The 22,686-nt window shown below is 32.2% G+C and overlaps 2 long non-coding RNA genes across 2 annotated transcripts in view; one reads left to right on the top strand and one right to left on the bottom strand.

Annotated features, from left to right (window-relative positions):
* The window catches only part of LOC146998265 (uncharacterized), a 283,096-nt gene that overhangs the window by 155,282 nt on the left and 105,128 nt on the right, over window positions 1-22,686 (bottom strand). The gene's annotated exons all lie outside the window — the stretch shown is intronic.
* Window positions 11,886-16,312, top strand: LOC118190905 (uncharacterized). The gene is made up of 3 exons (XR_004758493.2): window positions 11,886-12,218; window positions 15,263-15,327; window positions 16,175-16,312. It is a non-coding gene; the product is annotated as an uncharacterized LOC118190905 (long non-coding RNA).

Raw genomic sequence — 22,686 nt, 5'->3', positions numbered from 1 at the left:
TTAAAAGAAGAACGAATTTCAGAAATGTGCGAGTTCGGTGTGTACCTAGCACAGTTGCAATAGTAATAAAAATAAATATGCAATAATAAATAATAGAAAAAAATGAAAGCTGAGCATCGCAAGTTAGCCAATCTGTGCTTAGACTTTCTCGTGCTAAAGCAATATTTTTTTTTAGCTTTATTATCAAGCATCGCTTTCTTCGCACACGCGCCACGTAAAATTCAAGAACAAAATAAAAAAAAATTGAAAACAGTATACCTTTATAAGTCCTGATAGAGTGTCAGGGGTTGCCATCCCTTTTTTATATTCACCGTATATTATTTCTTTGAAAAAATCCGCTCGAGCCGTCAGCAGTCTAAACGAATTATCCAGTTATATGAAAACATATTCCAAATTTCAAATTTGGGCTTCCACATGCCCATATTCGCAAAAGGATTACGTCATTCAAAATCCGATGGCTTTATGTATCGTTGTTTTATCACAATGCGAGAAATATACATACATTTAATGCAGATTTTTCATTATTTAATTTCTTCAAATATAATTCAGGATTCTAACAGTTGGTAGCAACAATTTGAAGAATTAAACGGACATTTATAAGGATTTAACGCAAAATCGCAAAACGAAAACAATAGTCCTTCAGGGACAAAGCCACTTTGGACTAAAAATCTGAAAAGTTTCAGATTAATTAAATTACGTCCAATAGGGCCTTTTTTTTAACGTTTTTGTGTTACCTTTATTTATTAATATCATGTTCAACGTACTCAAACTATAAAATTCAGTTCAACAGAAATTTCGCAAAATAATTTTAAATTGAGCATAGCTTTAGAATTTCCGATACACAGTTCTCACGCGTTGGAGATAAGAATGTTTTTTCTGTACAACGTTGCCATTACTCGCTTTGAAATCCTTGAGTTTGTTAATTAGAAATTCGTTAAAGTTTTACAAAATATGAAATCGATAATAAAACAAATTTCATTTTCAAATTTGGACTTCCAGATGCCCGTATTCGCAGTAGGATTACGTCATTCAAAATTGGATGGCTCTAGGTACCGTTGTTTTATCACAATGAGAGAAACATACCTACATTTATGCAGATTCTTCATTATTTAATGTCTTCAAATATAATGCAAGGCGATAATAATTAGTATCAACAGTTTGAAAAGTGATACAGCTTTTGAAAATTTCAACGCAAAATGCCAAATCAAAAACAATCTTCAGAAATCCCCGATCGAAACCTCAGGACAAAGCCCCTTTTTGGACTAATAACATGCTTTCTCTTCTTGATATGCAGATCCGATTTAACTCCTGAAATAAACGAGACAGTTGCGATAAATAAAAGTATTTAGGAATAATTCCCACAGAAATTAAAAATGCACAATGCAAAATTTTACAGTTAAAATAAGATGTTGAAAACTGCAAGAAAGATAATTTGCATAATATCATATCATTGTAAAAAATCTGCCAAGTGTAAAGGAGATTTGCATTTATTTCGCGAGATCCCTTTGCATGATGATTTCAGTAAATATTTCCCTCAATTCGAAAGTTTTTCTATTGCATCGGATGTGAAGTTCCTTTATTGAAAATGTTAATCACTTTTTCGAAGTATTTAATAAAAATTTATTTTACTCCATTATCAGTTTTGTTACAATTCGAAGCTAAACATCTTTAGCATGTCAACCGAATTTAATAAGCTACCCGGCATATCAGGAGAGATTTTTTTTTTCCTTTCGTCCAGTTTCAGTTCCATTTCCAGGTAATGTGTAATGGCTGTTGTCACTTTTCAGATGTTTATTTCAGCTATCAAATTACACTGAAACTCAGTGAAAATAATTTATTCTGAAGTTTTACTGCAGCTGTTATTGTAATATTCCAGGTAGCGAATAAAACGGTTTTTATTCCCAAGATTTTCGGCCGAATTTTCTCAAGATGGTTAGTATGTTGTTAGTGATAACGGAGCTTCCGGAAGTAATTTTAAGAATATTTTTCAAAAAGGCCCCGCCAAAAGAGAGTGTGGGTCTAATTAAAAAGTAACGTTGAATTGAGGAAATAACATCGGAAACGTTAAATGTTGTTGTCAAACTGAATATTGAGTAAACTGAATAATTATTCCAAACATCAAACACAAGCTTCAAAATACTTTCCTTTGTCTTAATGTGGTATTTATTATTATATATATTTTCTGTAGATAAATATTTAAAATATATTCTTGCCGCCCAATCGGAGTAGTGGTTAGCGACGCTGACTGCCGTACCAAAGGGCCTGAGCTCGAATCCAAGAGAAGGTATGGATGTTTGTAAATGTATAATGTCCGTGCTACATATGAGCACTTTAAAAAAGCGGCGGGTCGAAAGTCCTCTTGAGAGGTTGGAGGTAGGGAAAAAGGTGTGGGAGACCCTCGGACCCGTTCCTCCCGGTTAGCTGTCCACCAAAATTGGGGAAGGACCTGAGCAAACACGTATTGTCACCTGTATTATGCTCAAGGTTCTTGCCAACGACAGGCGCAATCTTGCACTCCTTGTCACGATGACTTTTATGAACTTGTTCTGATATTACTGTGAGACAAGTCTCAACAACAAATATATTCTTAAGTTTAATAAAAATTATTATTGACAATTTCATTGTAATTATTTAAATATTTTGTTCATTTGCACTAAAAAAAGACTTATTCTTACAATTCTATATAACAGGTCACTAGGAAAAAAAGATCAGTTTTTCTTGCTTCCATAGGTGACATGTTAATGAAGCCTGGCTGTAATATGAGCTACAAAAATACGGAAATAGTTTAAAAAATAATGGCAAAAGATGTCTAGTTTACAGCATCTAAACCAAAAACGCATGTAACGATTTCGAAGAAATAACCTTGAACTTGAGTTTGTTGTTTTGTAAATTGCATGCGTATGTTTTGTTATCATAACAACGGGAATGGGCTGTTTTCTTCTCATTAAAGACTGAAAGTTCAACCAATACCTTATCATGCTTTAACTAAAAGAGGAAGCGCAGCCGTTTCTCTCAGTTACGTTTCAGGAATTGATTTTAACTTCAAGCAGTTTCATGATATTTCTGCCACGCGATTTAACACTAATATGACTGGTGAAAAAACACAGTTGTCAAGATTAAAATTTTAAATCACAACAGTAGAAACCAGAAAACAAATAAACATTCCGAACTATTAAAAATTACAAAAGGACAGTGGAGCGATTAAATAATGAAAGTTTTTAAGAATGTATTATAATCCCTTTAAGAACGCATCATTATTTTAATGCTTATTTCCTTATGTTTTCTGTTTCTTGGCTCACGAGCAAGCTTCACCGGAATTTTGAAAGTATACTTTAGAAACTTGAGCATGACAACAATTATAGTGTAGGATGTTGTGTTAATTAACTAGTTATTATGATATGAACCTTTACTTTAACTTTCCGTTTCTGTAGTCCTCACCAGAATGCAAATTGAAGCCGAGGGTTCGAATGTTTTAGAGCTTCTGACAACCTCGCCTTGCAGTTGCTAGCCGACGTTTAAAATACGCGCCGTTAATTAACTTGAGTCAGCTTCAGTAGTATATTTTGCATGTAGTCTCATACTATGTTACCTAGAGAGGGTGTTTTTTTTACACAATTTTAGAACGATTTCGGGGCCGATTAATTAATGTTTAATACACAAAGAGTAAATTTTTAAATGTTCGATCTGATAGTCGTTTTCCTGAACTATAATTCTCCATCGTAATTTTCATGATAGAAGGACTTTTCTTATTCAAAAGACGATAGGCACAATTGCACATAGGCGAAACATAAGGGGACTTGGCAAGAATGCATTGAAAAAAGTGCATATCCAATACCTTGTATCAGTTTTTTCCTTTTATGAAATGCAGCGGTACTTTTCGAAGTTATGACTTATTGCTTTGTCTTGACGAAGTTTCACTCTTAGAAAGACACTGAGATAAAAAAACGAATTCTACTCTTTAAATACTGAACGAAAAACGTTCTCTTCATAGTACGTTGAGTTGGTTTTTAACATCCCCCCCACCCCAGTTCATGTTATTTTTAATTTCCCATTGTAAGAGAAACCTGCGAGAATTATAAACCCCTTAATGAAACTTTCTTTGCATTCACGGAACCAGATTTGTTTATTTCCCCCCCTCCGTTTGAATAATAAATGGGCATTTTTTTATTGCAGTCATTTAGGTAAATTCATGATACATCGAGGGTCGCACCATATTTCCATTTAATTCCCGCTAAATCGTTTTCATAAAGAGTTCTACAATTTCTTCTGCGTTCATCCTCGGAAAAAGCTGTTGAAGATTATGTTTTTTAGATTTTTCAAGTCGTAAATCTTGGTTTTATTATTTTATCTATTGTTGCTACAGATGTATTTAAAGAGTTAGCAGTTGATATCTGCGTCGGCATGTTCTCTCTTGTCGCCAACGATTTAACTTTAGAAACATTGTAGGATATAGCCTTCTTCATTAACATACACTGTAACTAAATGTACTTAAAAGTTTATACTGCGACTTCTCGCAAAGATAGAAGAAAGGTGTAAAAGACCCTTTTATTGAACACAATAGTCTACAGACGGTACGGACGTACATGCTTACACAGCACGCTGCTCAGCAAAGCATCAGATTAACCAACAAACTCATTTATTTAACAGAAATGCTTTGACATTGCTCGTAATAAAATATTTTTATCTTCCACGCGCACAGTGCTGCCATTTAAGAAAGCGTAAAATATTTAATTTTTCTTTCAGATTTAATCTGCCTGTTACTGATTAACAAGCTAAGCAGTTTAAATGCAGTTTTTCTCACAAACATATCAAAATTGCATTGCATTTTGAAAAGTCATTAATCACTCATAAAAAATCAATACAATCGTATGGCAGTAAGGCAGACTATTTGCTATGTTGAAAATAAAACAGACGATGTTCAACGTTCATACTTATTTCATCAACCGAGAAATTTTGTACAGTATGTGTTAGGCTGTATAGCAACACATTTTTACACCAGTCAACATTTAAGTTCTGACCACAAAATAAATATGTTTCTCAACGATTCTCCTTACTTTTCCTCTTGTGACTACTTTCTCTTAAAGTAGTCACAAGTAAGAAAGAAAACTACATCCGAAGGAGAAATTTTTTCACATTAGAAAGATCTAAAGAACAGTTATGTTCACTTTACAGCCACACTAAAAATTATATTTACAAGGCTTTATTCTATTCAATATATTCCTTGCAACTCAGGGGAATCATATTTCAGTGATTTAGTATACATAAGAGTACAACATACGACGTTTTCTTTCCCCCTCTTTTAAAAAAACGGAAGGGGGTGAATATATTGCGTTAGAAGCATCTTATGTTCATAACAACAATGTATTTTACTTAATAATAATTATATATATTATCAAAAGTGGAAATAAAGATTGAGATTTTAAGAAATGGCAGAAACCATCAGGAGGTAAGAAATTTGTTATTAAAAGGATAAATGCTGAGAGTCTAAAATTTCAATGATATCCGAAGAAAAGACCGAAACTGTGTTCTTAGATAAGGAAAAATTTACTTGTCCTGATTTTGCTCCTGCTAAGAATATACTTGATGATAATTTTCGTATGGTTAAAGAAAAACGGTGTATTGCAAAAAACATTCCTGAAAAAGATGATATATTCCCAGATTTTTTTAAAGGCGAGACCTTGTCATTTTATATCCATGAATGTATCGAAACTGGGGATTGGAATTTGTTAAAAGAAAAATTTTAAGGTACTTTCCTAATTCAGAAAATAGTTTCTTTAGGTTACATATAACACCTTCAAAGATATCGATTGATAAATATTTCCATCAAAAATTAAAATCAGGTCCTACATTGCATTCAAATGACAAAATTCTTATTGAAGATTTAATACCAGAATTCGCAGAACAATATCGTATGCTCAAAATGTAAGCTATATTTGTCTGCCAATTTCATCCTTCTACTACGCAATTACTATATGCCGTCGCCATTTCTATTGTACAACCATCGCCTCTGTTTAAAATTTATCTCTTTCTGAAATTATTAAATGTATGTGGTGCCGACGTTGAACGCCAGATGGTGCTGAGCTGCACCTGGAGAAATTCGCCCTGATGTGTTCGTTTGCACTTAGCCTTGAGACGCATTGAATTAAAAAAAAAAAAAAAAAAAAGAGAGAAAAAGGAAAAATTAAATAAATAAATAAAAATAAACCTTATAATTTTATTTCATGCATTTTGTTATTGCATATAATCTAACATTTAGAAATTAACTATTCTTGCATCGCATACAATTAGGAATGTTACTTGTTTCCACAAGGCAGGATTTACACAAGTGGTAGGGTCTCCGTACCCATCATGTGTAAGCCCAATATCACTCATGTTATACCAAAGAAGTGTATCATAAAAGTGTGTTTCATCGAGTTTGTTATATCATATAAATGTGTATATGTTTTAATGTGATTAAACGTGTTGTCCTATATAAAGGAGCTCTTGCAGATTTATACCGCCCACAAAAGACATAATATATACACATAATGCAAAAAAATATAAATAATGACTCAAAAAAAAGTTAAATTGGGTTTTCAAAACTGGAATCCAGCGCAAACGTATCCTGAAGAGTCAGTCTAAAATCGTTCAACTAGCAAAATATCTTGTTTATTTTTATTTTAATCTGTTTGTAGAGACATTAGGTATTTTTTGGAAGTAGGCAACGCCTTCGCCGGGAATCGAACCGCGTACTTCTCAATTACGCGCTGAGCGTGCAGATTTCTACACCACGGAGGCTCGCTAAGAAGGCGGGAGAAATATCTTATATGTTTACGTGCAGTTTTCCCTCGTTTACATTAATTTTAGGCGTAGGCTTTAAGAAATTGTTTTTTTCTCTACTTATTTAGTACAGTTTGACATTTCCAACAAATATTTTATGCTGGTAATTTTAATTAATTTAATTAATCACTATGTGTATATGAATCTGCTCATACGTAAATCAAAATTCTAACTTTAATCTGCAATAATGCCTTAAGTTTTATTCAGCTATTAACTCTTACTTATTAGGAACCACTTTCCTTATTAGGAAAGTGCGTTTACTGCACCAGTTGATCAGTGATGCATCGAAAATGTTCATTTTGATTTTTACTAAGTTTTATCAAATGTTCACCTATATTTTATAAAAAATTAAAAAGCAGAATCGGCTATGATTGCAACTACTTCTTTATGCAAATTCATGTTATCAACTCTCAAACTATATCGTGAAATACTGAGGATAAAAGTTCAGAATCCTTTCTTGTAAGTCGATAATACAGTAGATTACATATAAACAGCAATTAAAAAAATTAAGCGAAGATTGTATAGTATGTTAGTCATCCAGACTTTGACCGTTTGTTCTACTATCAAAAATCAATTGTTTCCAGAGCATTTGACATTTGAAAGTTACGTGCTCAAACCCCATACAGAGATAAATGGTTATCAGTCACTGATACTGTTTTCCAGTCTCAAATGCTTGGTAGCTAAATGATTATGAAACTGAATTCATTATCAGTAGAAATAGTTGATTTATTTTTTAATCAATAAACGGCTGCTTTAATTTTAGATAATAAGGTACAGATAAACAACATTAGCATTTTATTACTATTATTGTAGCTAGTTGTGCTACCCGACTTCATTTGTCTCGGTATGTATAATAAAAACTAAAATCTAAACAGTAAGCAAATCGATGACCATAAAACGTCAAAATACGGCAACAGGTTTGTATATTAACCAAGCACATAATTCAGCTTACCTGTGGGCTTATATACTACTGTATCGTTGCTCCTGTAATAAGAATTTAAGGAGATAAAAATGTGAAGAACTTGGGACTAATTTTTTTTTTTTTAAACTAAGCTTCCCATTCCTTCTTTTTGATCCTGGGCAGTCGAATTTTTTGATTAAGTGTCGCAAAGTCTCAGATGTATTCCAAACGTGTATGTTATTGAAGTGCCCTTTCTAAAAGGAAAATTCTCTGGTTAGCTTGACTTTTTTAGTGCTTGTTTAGTAGAGTGGGACTTCGGATCACGAACGCCTCACTTCACGAACAAATTACTTCAAACAAAAGCTCAAAGATGACAAAAAGTGTCTTGGCTTACGAATGCACAAGTCTGTAACATATTATTTTAAAGGGTATTTTGAAGCAAAACCAATTAATTAACAAACAGGAATTTTTGGAAATATGATTTTAATATTTTCCATTGTTTCACGCTCACTAACAAAGCCTGGATACAAGTGACACACAGCTGTCGTCCCAAATTCAAATTGCATGCCGGCCGAATGTCTGAAAACAGCTGACAGAACATTTTTTGTAAAAAAGGAAAATTTTTTTATTTATTAAAAAAGTAAATAAATAAATTTTAAAATTTGCTTACTAATTATTATATATCGGAAAACATACATAAAGAGTAATAATAATATCGCAAAGGAAAATATTCAAATTTACATTTATTTTCTGTTTGAAATCCAAAATTTGGTAAGTGCAGGACTTACACCTCATTATTCAAATATATTGATAGATAAATATCAAAATTTAAGATTGATATTTGCTTAAAATAATTTTGACATGTTTAATTTATCATCGAGCGACTTGCCCTTCTTTAAACTAATAAATTAAGCATTTTTCCATGCCCACTCTACTCAAAATTACAATATACAAAATTTCCTACAAAATGCATATATTAAGTTTAATGTTCAGACGATCCGTGACGCCGCTAGAGCGCGCTAAAAAAAAAAAAAAAAAAAGACTACTTTTTGTCTGTCCGCGAAAATCGCAAAATAACGCCTAGGAGCGCGCTAAAAGAAAAAAAAAAAAAAAAAAAACTACTTTCTGTCTGTCCGTGAAAATCGCAAAATAACGCTTAGCGTTCGTTTGAAACCCCCGACCTCATTGACGTTTGTTAATTCTATTAATGTGATCTAGGCTAGCAGGCATTCGTAAAGTAAATAGTTTCAGGCATATGAAGTTGATATTAAGGCACTATCGCACAATTACGTTAAACTTAATGTTTGTATTTTGTAGGACATTTTGTATACTTTAATTTTTTAGAGCTGTCATCGTAAAAAAAAAAAAAAAAAAAAAAAAAAAAAAAACTGAAATGTTTCAGATTTTAAATTACGTCCAAAGGGGCGTTTTTTAACATTTTGTGTGTTACCTTTCTTTATTAAATATCATGTTCCTCGCACTTAAACCATAAGATCCAGTGCAACAGCAATATCGCAAAATAGTTTTAAAACGAGCATATCTTTAGAATTTCCGATACAGAGACTCACGCGCTGGAGATAAAAATGTTTTTTCTGCACAACGTTGCCATTGCTCGCTTTGAAATCCTTGAGTTTGTTAATCAAAAATTCGTCAAAGTTTTAAAAAATAGGAAATCGATCATAAAACAAATTTCAAATTTCAAATTTGGTCTTCCACATGCTCATATTCGTTGGAGGATTACGTTATTCAAAATTCGATGACTCTATGTACCGTTATTTTATGACAATGTGAGAAATATACATACATTTACGCAGATTTTCATTATTTAATTTCTTCAAATATAATGCAGGACTCTAACATTTTATGGCAACAGTTTGAAAAGTGAACCGACATTTATCCGTTCGACGCAAAATGCCAAAACGAAACTAATAGCCCTTTGGGATTCAAATCCCTTTGGACTAAAAAAAAAAAAAAAAAAAAAAAAAAAATGCTTAGTTTTTGAGCTATAAGCAAAAACTTAAAGAAGCGTCAAAATTTTGAGATGTTTATCGATTTTCGTTATGAAGCCGGCTTCTGGCGAGGTCTCTAACCTAAAATTCTGGATCAGCACCCCAAAAAACATACAGAACCTGTGAGAAAATGTTTTATATTTTTTCCTCCGCAAACCCTGACTGGACTACAAAACGGAGGCCCAGTGAGTTTGAACTAAGACTAGAGTAGTGCTTAGAGACAAAAAAAGGGTAAAAGATGATATCGCTGAAGATAGTTTCCTGATGTTTTAATAGAAAAAAGTTTCAACCCAAATAAAATGATATTCCTCATCATTTTCCACTTATACCACTCTTTTTCCTAAAGGCGCGGTAAAATTAAATTAAGTTTTCATCTGTTTTATTTGCTTAATACTATGTTTATCTTTTTATTTCCTTGTATGAAGAAGTAAAAGAAGCGAAAGTGAATAGGACGAGATCTGTCGAGGAAAATAGTAATTAAACAAAAAAAGCTAATCTCTTCGAATTCTGAAAACTTTGGGAAGATCTGGAATGGAAAATTAATGTGACTAACTAAAGGAGAAAAAATGTTTAGCAAAAATTTTTGGATGTTACTATGACAAAATATCATGTGAAAGGGTTAAAAAAATTCAGTTTACTAACTGCACAAGCTTTACTGTTAATTTTTGTACATCAAGAATCAAATGTGATTATTTATTAAAAAAATTCCTTATTTCTCCTTTTCGAATATACGATTCATGCACTCTGACAAGAAATTTCAACGCTCCTTCAGCTTAGCCAACACATATCCAACCACACTGACATGATAAAATTGACATGAACAAGAATAATCATGTTCATGTCAGTGATGAACAAGAATTAAAATCGGAGACAGGATCTTTAAGAATTGAACAGCGAATTTTATTGATAAATGAAAAAATGATTCGAATTTTGAACTTATGAAGAATCCAAGCAATTTTGCAGTTGGTAGAATGATCAAGTAGTTCTCGGATAAATATGATTAGGTTAGGTTATACGAATATGGCACAACCACTAGGGCTATCTGCCTAAGAGGAAGGATGCCTTTGTGGAGACTTTCGGAGGTAACTAGTTCGTATTCATCTTATATATGAGATAAACTACGGAAAACAACCATGCAGCTAGCCCATTCACTTGACCTGGAACCAAATCGAATTACCAGTATTCAGCGGTTTTAACTACTCAGACACTAGTGAGAATAGATATATTACGGAAAATTTTACTAAAACATTGTCGCATTTTTTTTCTCTAAATGTAAGTATTATCAACTAAACATGCTGTGAGGTATACGTGTTGTTGGTTAAACATGCTGTCGGCTAAATCATATGTTCTTAACCGGAGTTCGAATGAGATCAGCCTTTTATTTAGCTGTTAAGAATTTAATTTTATTTTATGAGTATAACAAACTACTTTTTATATTTAAATAAATTTTGGAATTTTTTAACATTTTGTATCCTTTTTGTCGTTTAATATTATAACAGCTCTTTAAAATAAAAAAAAAAAAAAAAAAAAAAAAAAAACATTCTACCTTTTTAGCATTTAACTACAACTGTGTACAAAATTTTCACAGGACCAGTCTCGATGGTTTTACCGAACCACCATCCTCAGCTGCAAAACCGCAAAATGACGCTAATTTTTAATAATCAGCGTCATAATTTTTGTTGTTTGACTTCTGAATTAGTATTTATTCGGTGTGTTATTGTGTCTTAATTACAACTGTGTAGCTTAAGTTTTTTTATTATTTTTTAATATCTCAATACTTTTATAGCTTCAAAGATAAAAAGATCTGACGCATCATGAACTGACAGGAATCACGAAAATCTTATTTGTTATGAAAAACTATATAATTCTCCTTAACCTTTGTAAAATGTGTAATTTTTTTAATTCTTATAATTTGGAACATTTTTGAAAAACAGAGTTAGAACCACTTTAGTTCCTAAATTCAAAAATATATGCAGCAAATAAGAATACTTTCTCCCCCCTACACGAGTAGAAAAGATGTGATAAAGATCTTCCGACTATCTCCGTACTTCATTTCTAGTCTTTATGACAGGGCAAAAAGCATTGTGTCCTTGGCAGATAAACCTCGTGCTTGATAGTCATAACGAATTGCAAAAGCTTTGCAATTTGGCGTGAACGTTGGATGGCGCTTAATTTTCAAATATTGTAACCCGACTTCAATCTTTTTCTCTTGTATTCTTATCAAGGGATATTTGACAATAGGAAGTCTTTTTTTTTTTTTTTTTTTTTTTTTTTTTTTTTTCAATTTTTGAAACAGTCACGGAAATAAATGCTTTCATCGAAAGAAGCAATAGATCAAACTGATTTTGTAAGGCACGCTCAAACTCAAAGTGGATGCAGGCATAATGCACAATCTAAAAACAATTACCAGAGCACATTATTTTTAACGTAAGATTACGTTCCTCCATAATGGCCTGATGGAAAAGTAAAAATTAAGATTCCAAATTGAGGTGAGTTCGAATGCTTATATCTTCAAAATTACAAATGTTACAGTCAATCTAAATACATCATTAGATAGATGAAAGAGCACATTAGTAAACACACATTTTTTTTAAATGGACAAAGAATGTACGTATAAGGTATTTCTCTCGCCTTCTTAGTGTGCCTTCGTGGTGTAGTGGTCTGCACGCTCGGCGCGTATTCGAAAGGTCCGTGGTTCGATTCCCGCCAGAGCATTACTCATTTTTCATGTCTCCTGCTTCGAAATATCCTAACGTTTTTACAATGGCGCCCGAACTAAAAAAGGTGGTGGATGACGATTCTCCACCGCCAGGACTTAGCGATTGGGTCCTCTAATCCTCAGTCACTCTTTAAAATAGGGGGGAGTACATAAGATATTTCTCCTCCCTTTTTAGCATGCCTTCGCGGTGTAGTGGTCTGCAGGCTCGGAGAGCATTCGAGAGGTTCGTGGTTCAAGTCCCGGCGATGCCATCGCTCATTTTGCATATCTCCTGCTTCGAAATAACCTAATGTCTCTACATACGTATAGTAACGCGTCAAAAAGTGGTGAAATTTTGTGAAGCCAAAGCTTCTTGCGCATGCGTTACCATTTAAAAGTCGTCTGGTAGACAGTCTCGCATAGCCAGTGTGTTCGAGTGGTGTTTGATGCAGTTATTTTACTTCGCTAAGCTAGTAGTGTTGCGTTTTATAAAAATTTGACGAATGGAGCAGATTGTGTACCAGTAGAATTTACTGTTATGCAGTCTAAGAGAATAAAAGAATCCAGAAGCAGGCAATATTTGCGTGGTTGATGTAAATCAGTCACAGTCAGGACAGTCAAGATTTATTCTAGCTTTCGTATATATTCATCCAACTGTTAATTCAGCAGATTTGAAGATGTTCTTGTTTAGTGCATTGATGAAATATTTTGGGACTATTTTATTGATTGATGAAGATTCTGCTGTAGATAAGATGTTCCTATCATTATGAGGGAAGAATTCAATGTAGACATCAAATGAAATGAAAGGCATTTAATTTTATGAAACATCATTTTAATCTCAATATGGTGCCAAGTAACTATCCAAGTACATTTGGCAATTCAGTTATAGATTTAACATTTTCTAGGAACATAATTGGAGACAAATTATATATCTTAATTCTAATATTATCGACCAGTTTTACATGGGATGATTTTGAATGAATAAATGTAATAAATAAAAGAAAAAATCAAATAAAATGTATGTGTGTGTAAAATCTTTTGTTTTGTTACATGCGTACAGGTTCGCAATAGATTGAATGCACACAGTCAGATGACAGGTCGAAAAAATTTATTTTATCAGAGGAAACATTTCAGAGTTCTGGAACTTTCAACAGAGTACAACTTTCCATACTATCACAGAGTACAATAAGTAGTTACACTTCAAACTACTAAGAAAGTTAAACACAACGCAATGCAAAGCTCATCTAAAGAGCGAAGATAACCCGGAGATATGTCAGTATTCCGAACTCACACGGAACTAACAACTGAAAGCAAATACTTTCTTCGGTCTTATATGGTTTTCACCTGGCCACCGAGATATTTCTAGTACTTTCTGCTTCTCAAAATTACTGGAAGGCTTATAAGGGCTGACTGACGTTTAGAGCTATATAAGAGATCAATTACAATGATTCAGTTACAATACTAATTAGTGTGATAAGGGATCGGACAAAAATGTGGCCAAACGGTCGCCAAGTCTGGTCACATTTGGAGATTTTTCGCCAACTTTTGCGACAAAAATCAGTCATTAAAAATCTTTGCCAACGTGGCGATATCTCGCCAAATTAGCGAGATAGCCATTTACTCAATGTTAAATAGACTTACCCTTCTGTTCATTTTTTTTTCGGCAGAGCATCGTCTCTCTAGATTTTCATGTTACATTATACAGAAAAATACAGTTTCACATATAATTGCACTAAAATCATCTATCTATTAACAAAATTCGTAACAGTTGTTTTATTTGTACCATAATTTCCTCACACTTATTCTATGCATTAAATTACCAACAGTCTTTAAACTAAAATAGAGAGCCTACCGTCATTTTTTTTAATAAAATGAAATTTTTCCCCCAAGAAAATAAAAAATATTTTAACTAAATTTTAAATTTCGTTTACTAAAGATTTATCAAAATATACGTAAACAATAATAATAATAAAGCAATGGGAAGTATTCAAATTTTCAATTTCTATCTGAAATCTGAAGTTTAATAGTTACAAGAAGTTTTTGTTTGTTACGTTTGTAATTTAAACATGCTGAGAGCTAAATATTAAATTTTAAGGCTTGCATTTATTTTAAATAGTTCTAATACGCTTCAATAAACATTAACTAGTTTAATTTAAAATAAAAAAAAACTCTGGAAACTTTCTGAGTCTTCAGAGCACTTTACAAGTGGCACTAAGCACTTTACCGGTGGGGCAAATCTTGAGAATAATTAATGGCAATCCAGCGTCTTTCTCTTATTTATTAAACTTTTCCAGAACATATAAACAAAAATACATATGTATGAAAATAAATAATTATAAACGTCTTTGTTTTTTACTACAATTCTTATAAATTTGCAGTCTTGGAGAAACATTAATCGAAATTATCTTCTCCACAGATCGTAAGTGCTCAACGGCCAATCAGCTTCTCTTCTAATTAATTTTCGGCCAGGAAAAAGGGCTGTTTGCTTATAAATGCGTTTCCGAACAAAGTGATTAATCTTAGTGCAAAATTTCATAACAGAGCATATTTATTTTTTACAGGTACGGATAAAAGGTAATCAAATCTGTAATTTAATTTTTGAATAAGATTCAAATTTGATCTGCCTGTTGTTGAATAATAAACTAAGCAATTGAATATTAAATATTTTCATGAAACTGCACTAGCTGTACTCCCTAAAATCGTTACATATTTTTTATAATACTGGTTCTGTATAAAGAAATTATTAATGCACAAAAGTTTTGCCCCTGTCCTGTTATAAACAAGTTCGAAAGCATGTATTCCTACAAAACATACTGAAATAATTTTCTGTTTCAGTTACAGCCAAACTGTGAAAAATTAAAAATAGAAAATAAAACAGAAAAACTACTCAAGAAAGATAAGTATGTTTTTTTTTTTTTTTTTTTTTTTTTCCCATTGGAGCATCGTCGTTTGCTTTATTGCACAATAATAAAAATCTCAAGGTAATCTGCTTTCAAGATTGTTTTCTTTTGACACTTAGTTGAAGTTCGCTGTCAAAAACGTTGATGCGGTGAAGGTGTTCGGCCAGAAGAAACGAGAACAATCATAAACGAAATGAACTCGTAATAATTTCCAAGTTGAATGTTTCTGTTTTCTTATTTTCTCTGTAGTTCGTACTTTGAATGACGAAAAAATATTTCCGATTTATTTCTTATCTTTATTTCTACTTCTTTCTTGAATTCAGTTACACCCACTCATTAGTATTCAGTATTGAATTTGCATCAAGATCATTTTCATAGTAATGCATAGGGACGTTTTAAGTCATGGGCCAACAGGGCCCGGGCGCAAGGCCTCGGCCTCATAGGGGCCTTGTCTCGTTCTTGACTCGGCTTCAAGAAGATCATGATGCGAATAATTTTAATCGGCAAGTGTTATTCTCAGGCGTTTTTATCCAAAATGCTAGGAATTGTTAACTATATGTTAGCTGGCAATAGTGGAAAGACTTATCATGTCATATTCGTCGTCGGTATCTAGGTTTAGTCATATACCATCATTACCCATTTAGTTGAAAAAAGGCAATCAGCCAAGTCGGTTTGTGTGTATGTTTGTAAGATTGTGAGCCACGCACATTTATTACGGGTTAATGTTGTACGAGTATTTGACAGTTTATAATATTGTCTATTTAAAATCTATACGTAAGAGCAAAGTTGTAAGTACCTATTTTAAAACCTTCACAATTGATTTCAACATTTATTTCAATTATTCCAGATTCAGGACAAATAAGAATGAAACGTTTTGAAAGTGGAGCTGTGGAACGTAAAAACTCGATGGAAAAGAGGAAATCTATTGATAAATTACGAAAGCTGACCCAGCTGAATTTTGTATTAAAATTAACACAAATTCTGCATCTATATCTACCACTACCACTTCTACCAGTATATCCAACAATACAACTTGAAGTTGAAGGACAAGGACGGCGAGAAACCGACTTTTTAAGTGTTCAAGAAGAAACAATAAGACCTACTGAAATAAATACAATAACTGATGAGGTCATGGACGCTTCAAGTATTTTTCTTGAAAGTCCAGATCCAGGGTTGTGACCATCATATATCGACAAGAATTTACAGTCGTACTATATTGAGAAAAGTCCGTCAGTTTGTTCCAACAAATATCTTAATTTTGAAAAATCAGCACATATATACAACGAATGAAATGCTAAAACTAAAACAAGATACCTTTCTGAGATGTTGTTCAAGGAAGAGCTACGTAATGGTAAGGCTGTAGACCACGAATAGCTAATATATTCTCCATCATAAGCAAATGTATGCTGTTTCGTATGCAAATTGTTTTCATCTACCAAATATACATTCAACACTAGCGAATTCAGTGACTGGAAGCATGCAAGTACGGTTACTTCACGACATGAAAAGTCACCTGAACGCAGAAAGTGTATGATGCGCTACCACAGTCGTTTACAATTAATCTAGTCGAGCAGGCAGCTAACTTATCATACATTTACTACAGGCAATGTTATTTATTAATTTACTACAGGCAAGACCCAAAATAGCGAAACAATAACATTGTTACGGTTTTTATATTGATTTATTTAGTTTACTATTTTTAATAGAATTGTTATTAAATTGTTTCATTTCCTCGTGCAGTGCTGCACTCGACTTATTTGAAGAGAAAGCTATGCAGGAAAAATTAAAAATAGAGGAGCACGCGCATTTAATTAAATAGATATCTCGTAATCGCACGCTTTTGCTTTTCGGGAAAATTCGAGAAAATACCAGAATATGCTCGTGTGTGATTTAAAAAGATTATAAAAGGAGGAAAGCCTCTCAATTAGTTAGCTGTTTTATGAGTTTAGTTTATAAAACTGCTGTTGTTTACTGTAGCGAATTCGCGGTGACAATCGGATTAGTTTTCTTTACGTTTCTCTGTTTTGAATGAAGTTCTGTTGAGCGTTTAAGTAGTTTGAAAGTAACTACTGTGAGATATTGCAAAATTGCACGAATATCTGAGAAAATTTAAGCATCTTATTTTATTTGTAGTGATAATAATAAATTTTTATTCACTTTTCATCGGACTTATGCATTCAATTTATTACGAACCCGTACGCACGCAACAATATGTTAGAACAATGAAAGAAAATTTGAAAAGTTTCAGATTTTAAATTGTGTCCAAAGGGGCGTTTTTTGAACGTTTTGTATGTTACCTTTATTTATTAAATATCGTGTTCTTCGCACTTAATCCAAAAATTGCAGCTCAAGAGCAATATCGCAAAATAATTTCAAAATTGAGCATATCTTTAGAATTTCCGATACACAGTTTCACGCACAAGAGATAAAATCATTTTTCTGTACAATGTTGCCATTGCTCGCTTTGAAATCCTTGAGTTTGTTAATTCAGACAAACGTTAAATCAAAAATTCAAAAATTCGTTAAAGTTTTAGAAAATATGAAATCAATAATAAAACCAATTCCAAATTTCAAATTTGGGCTTCCAGATGCCCATATTCGCAGTAGGATTGCGTCATTCAAAATCGGATGGCTCTAGGTACCGTTTTTTTATCACAATGCGAGAAACATACATACATTTATGCAGATTCTTAATTATTTAATTTCTTCAAATATAGTACGGGGCGATAATATTTGGTGGCAACAGTTTGAAAAGTGAAACGGACATTCAGAGTGATTCGACGCAAAATCGCAAAACGAAAACGATAGTCCCTCAAGGACAAAACCCCTTCGGACTAAAAAAAATTGAAATCTGTGTTTCAGTATTTAGGACAAGATCTATGCAAGTGAATTTCAAAAACATAAGTGTCCGAAAGCAAACGTGAGCCACTGTAGCATGAAATGAACTAAAAAAAGGAATTAGTGCGTCTCTTTTTTACAATTAAAAACAAGAGAAAAATCCATTATCTTCCTTATAATGGTTAAAATAATTGGCATTTGTTAATACTAGTAAACTGATTGGTGCTTTATTTCTTAACTACAATTAAGAAGTAAAGATTTAATTGTGAATGGTTAGCATGCATTATAGTGCTTTGTTGAAATGTAAGGAACAAGATGCAAAGATTTTCAGAACATTTAACTTTATTATTTAGCCAAATGGGGCAATTTGCCTAGAAGGACTATTAATTTTATTTTGGCATTTGGCGTTGGTTCGCGATAAAAGGAGTTTCACTTTTTAAATTATTGCCATCAAATATTAGAGCCCCGTATTATATTTAAAGAAATTAAATAATGAAGAATCTGCAGGAATATATGTATGTTTCTCGCGCTGCGAGAAAAACAACGGTACCTAGACACATCAAATTTTCAATAAGTTGTCCTCCACTCGAATATAGGCATCTGGAAGCCCGAACTTGAAATTTGTTTTATTATCTATTTTGTATTTTGTAACACATTAATGAATTTTTGATTAACATGCTCAACGATTTCAAAGCGAGCAATGGCAACATTGTACGGAAGAAAACAACATTTTTATCTCCAGCACACGAGACTGTGTATCGGAAATTCTAAAGATATACTCTTTTTAAATTATTTTGTGATATTGCTGTTGAATTGAATTTTATGGTTTAAATGCGAAGAACGTGATTTTCATAAATGAAGGTAACACACGAAACGTTTAAAAAATCCCATTTGGGAGTAATTTAAAATCTGAAAAATTTCAGATTATTTTATTATTATTATTAGTAGTAGTAATAGTAGTATTTTGAAAGGGAAATGGTGCAAAAACGAAAATATCTAAGTATTACAAAATATAATACTGTATGATAAAAAAGCTGAAGTAATAAAGAAAGAAAAATACACAAAAGCTTTCAAATATTTGTTAATACGAAACATTATCATAATTATTAGGTTTTTATTTTTAGCGCAGACGATAATGTAAATGCTGCGTTGGGAATTTTGAAGTGATGCTGTTTTAAAGGTTTTAGAAATTTATTTGTGACACTCATAGTAACGTCTGTGTTAAAAAGTCTAGAACAAAAGGTTTTTAAACAATTACCCTAACGCTATATTGAGAAATTCGCTCTTGTAATACCGAGGATATACAGTGTCTCACAAAAGTGATGGGACACTTGTGCTTTACAAAAGGAAACTGTAATAAAATAAATTAAAAAAACACGTAAAAAATTTTTGTGGGTGTGTTTCATACTTAAATTTAGTAACAATTATTACATAACATACATTTTCTCAAAATATTAAAACATTAATTTAATGAAAATACAATTGTTTAAAACGGAGCAAAAAATGGCTCACATAAGTGATGGGATACCATTAGATACTACTACGTACTACAATAAAAATATTTTTTGGGGTTTTTATTTTTACTCAAAAGCAATTGGCAATAATTTATAAAATCTTCTGCAGTATTTATTTCCAGTTTTTTTTGGAATTTTTGTGTTTTTTAGCTCTGTGCAGCCATGAATGCTAAACGAAAAGAAATTTTGCCTGAAACTCGAAAATTAGTTATTAATTTGCATATTGAACGTGGGAAATCTATTAGAGGAACTCCTGAAACAGTTAACTTGAGTCATTCAACAGTTTACAATATCATTAAACGATATAAAAAGAATCATATGATTCAGGATAAAAGAAGACCTGGCCAAAGCTATCCAATGGATAAAGCGAATTATCGTTCGAAATATTAAAAAAAATCCAAGAATGAGTGCTCCTAAAGTTGCTGCTGATTTACAAGCATTAAATGGAGTAATTGTTAAACCTGAGACTATTGGAAGAGTAATTCGATCTGCTGGATATCATGGTAGAGCAGCCAGGAAAAAATTCTTCGTAAGTGAAAAGAATAGAAAACTCAGACTGGCTTTCGCAAAATCCAACATAAATAAGAATTCTGATTACTGGAATAAAGTTATATTTGCTGATGAGAGTAAATTTAATATATTTGGTTCTGACGGTAGAATCTTGGTGTGGAGAAAACCTAGGGAAGAATTTCGAAAACAAAACTTGGTGCCAACAGTAAAACATGGTGGAGGAGGAGTTATTGTATGGGAGTGTATGTCGTCCGCTGGAGTTGGTACTATTGTTTTTATTGACAGTATAATGGATCAGTACAAGTATAATGACATTTTAAATCAAAATTTGAAATCTTCAGCGTGAAAATTGAATCTTCATAACGATTTTAAATTCTACCAGGACAATGACCCCACGCACATTGCTTTGAACGTTAGACTCTGGCTGCTGTATAACTGTCCTGAAATAATAAAAACACCACCACAATCTCCACAATTAAATCCCATACAGAATATTTGGCAAGAATTTTAATCAAGAATTCGCAAACACACCATTTCTTCAAAACAACAATTAAAATCGGTGCTTCAAGAAGAATGGGGTAAAATCACTCCAGGAATCACAAAAAAAAAAAAAAAAAAAATTAGTCGAATCCATCCCAAGAAGATTAAATCATATTTTAAAAGTAAAAGGAAATCCAACAAAATATTAAAACCTTTTAAAAAGTAAAATTTTTGGATAAATATTTGATGGAAAAGTAAGTGTCCCATCAATTATGTGAGCCATTTTTTGCTCCGTTCTAAACAATTGTATTTTTATTAAATTAATATTTTAATATTTTGAGAAAATGTATGTTATGTAATAATTGTTACTAAATTTCAGTATGAAACACACCCACAAAAAATTTGTACATGTTTTTTTTAATTTATTTTACTACAGTTTCCTTTTGTAAAGCACAAGTGTCCCATCATCACTTTTGTGAGACACTGTATAAAAACTTCTATTCGTTGTTGTGCGGATGTAGCATCGATTTAAACTAAAATAATTTTATAGAAACTAAGCTGACATTTTTTACCTTTTGGAGGTGCTAAGAATGATTTTAAAAAGGTGCAAATTGATCTCCATATCCAGAGTCTAGTTTAAAATTTGAAACAGTCACGATATTCCTCGTAGTTTAAGAATCAAACTTTAGATATTCAAGATATAAAACCTTACATCATGTAATTAAAAACAGTTATTCAAAACGGTAGAGCCCAACAAAGAAGAATATCTTCCTATTATGTTATTGTATCATAAATAAATGTTACGGGTATACTTTAGCTTTTACTTAGTAAAGAAAGTACTTAATTATTCAAGAAGTGTTATGCCCTTTTTTGATCGGTTTGTTTACGAGTGTTTTTTTACAAATATTACAACAAAGAAGGGAAATGTCAAACAACTTTATTTTACTAAGATAAGAAGATTGAGGTTGATACAATAACACCTGATTTCAGGTATTTAAAAATTAAAAGCTGAATTCTTATAAAGCCAGTAAGCGCTTATTAACAATTTTGATAATTGACCATTAAGCAGTTGATACTTAACCATTTTCAATTATTAATTTATATTAATCATTTTATTATAACTATTTAAGATATAATCCATTCTTAATGGATTCCTTCTTCATTAATACTGCAAAATGTTTCTTATTTGAAACATCGTAAATTTAATTTGCATCGATATTAAGCTGCCTTTCTCATTTATAGTAGGAAAAGAAATTAATATTTCTCGAAATAATCTGTGTTTTGCCATGCATGTAAAACAACTGCTTAGTCTTCTACAGCGAACTTAACACAAAAAATGCTTATTTGTTGAAATATTTATAAGTTTGTATACTTGGCTCTGATGCTATACAAATATCAAACTTTAATTATTTTGCACCCTTTTCCGGACGATTTAAAACATATAATTAAAATGAAGCTAGTTGCACTGACGTTAGTACATTTGGTATTCTTCTCCATACTGTTACAAATCCCACCGCTTCAGTGTTCCCCCTACACTGCTATCGATTTCATACTTCGAATAATTAGGGTCAAGAACTGGCCTTGTCAAAAAAGGCGGAAGCTTTTTAGTTGCTTTCTGCCCAGTGCATTGCACTCTAGAAATGTAGGCCAGTAACTGAATTCTGGATGAACAACCATCCACCTTACAAATTGTCTGCGATAACCTCGAGAACTGAAAGATGGCTGAAGGACAGTTAAGGTATACAGACTGAGCAAGAGGCTCTTGATGGAAGACTTTCCGAAAAAGGGCTGCAGGCGATTTTGAACAAGATGGTTTTAAAGTTTTAATGAACTAGCCGTTTGCTCGTCCAGCCGTCTGAAATGGTTGTAATAAAAGAGAAAAAGTTTATATTTACTTTAATGAATCCAGCTAGGGTAAATTCCTAAAATGCACAAGTGTTCGTGCATTTTACGTATTTGCAGAAAAAGCGCTGTAACTCGGAATTGAATTCGGATATAAAGCCCAATATTTTTTCAT

This window comes from Stegodyphus dumicola, chromosome 3 (genome assembly GCF_044657685.1).
Source record: "Stegodyphus dumicola isolate Sdum_Otavi_A_Nest chromosome 3, ASM4465768v1".
Classification (NCBI taxonomy): Eukaryota; Metazoa; Arthropoda; class Arachnida; order Araneae; family Eresidae; genus Stegodyphus; species Stegodyphus dumicola.
The sequence above is the reverse complement of the archived record's forward strand: the minus strand, read 5'-3'. Positions and strand labels throughout refer to the sequence as shown.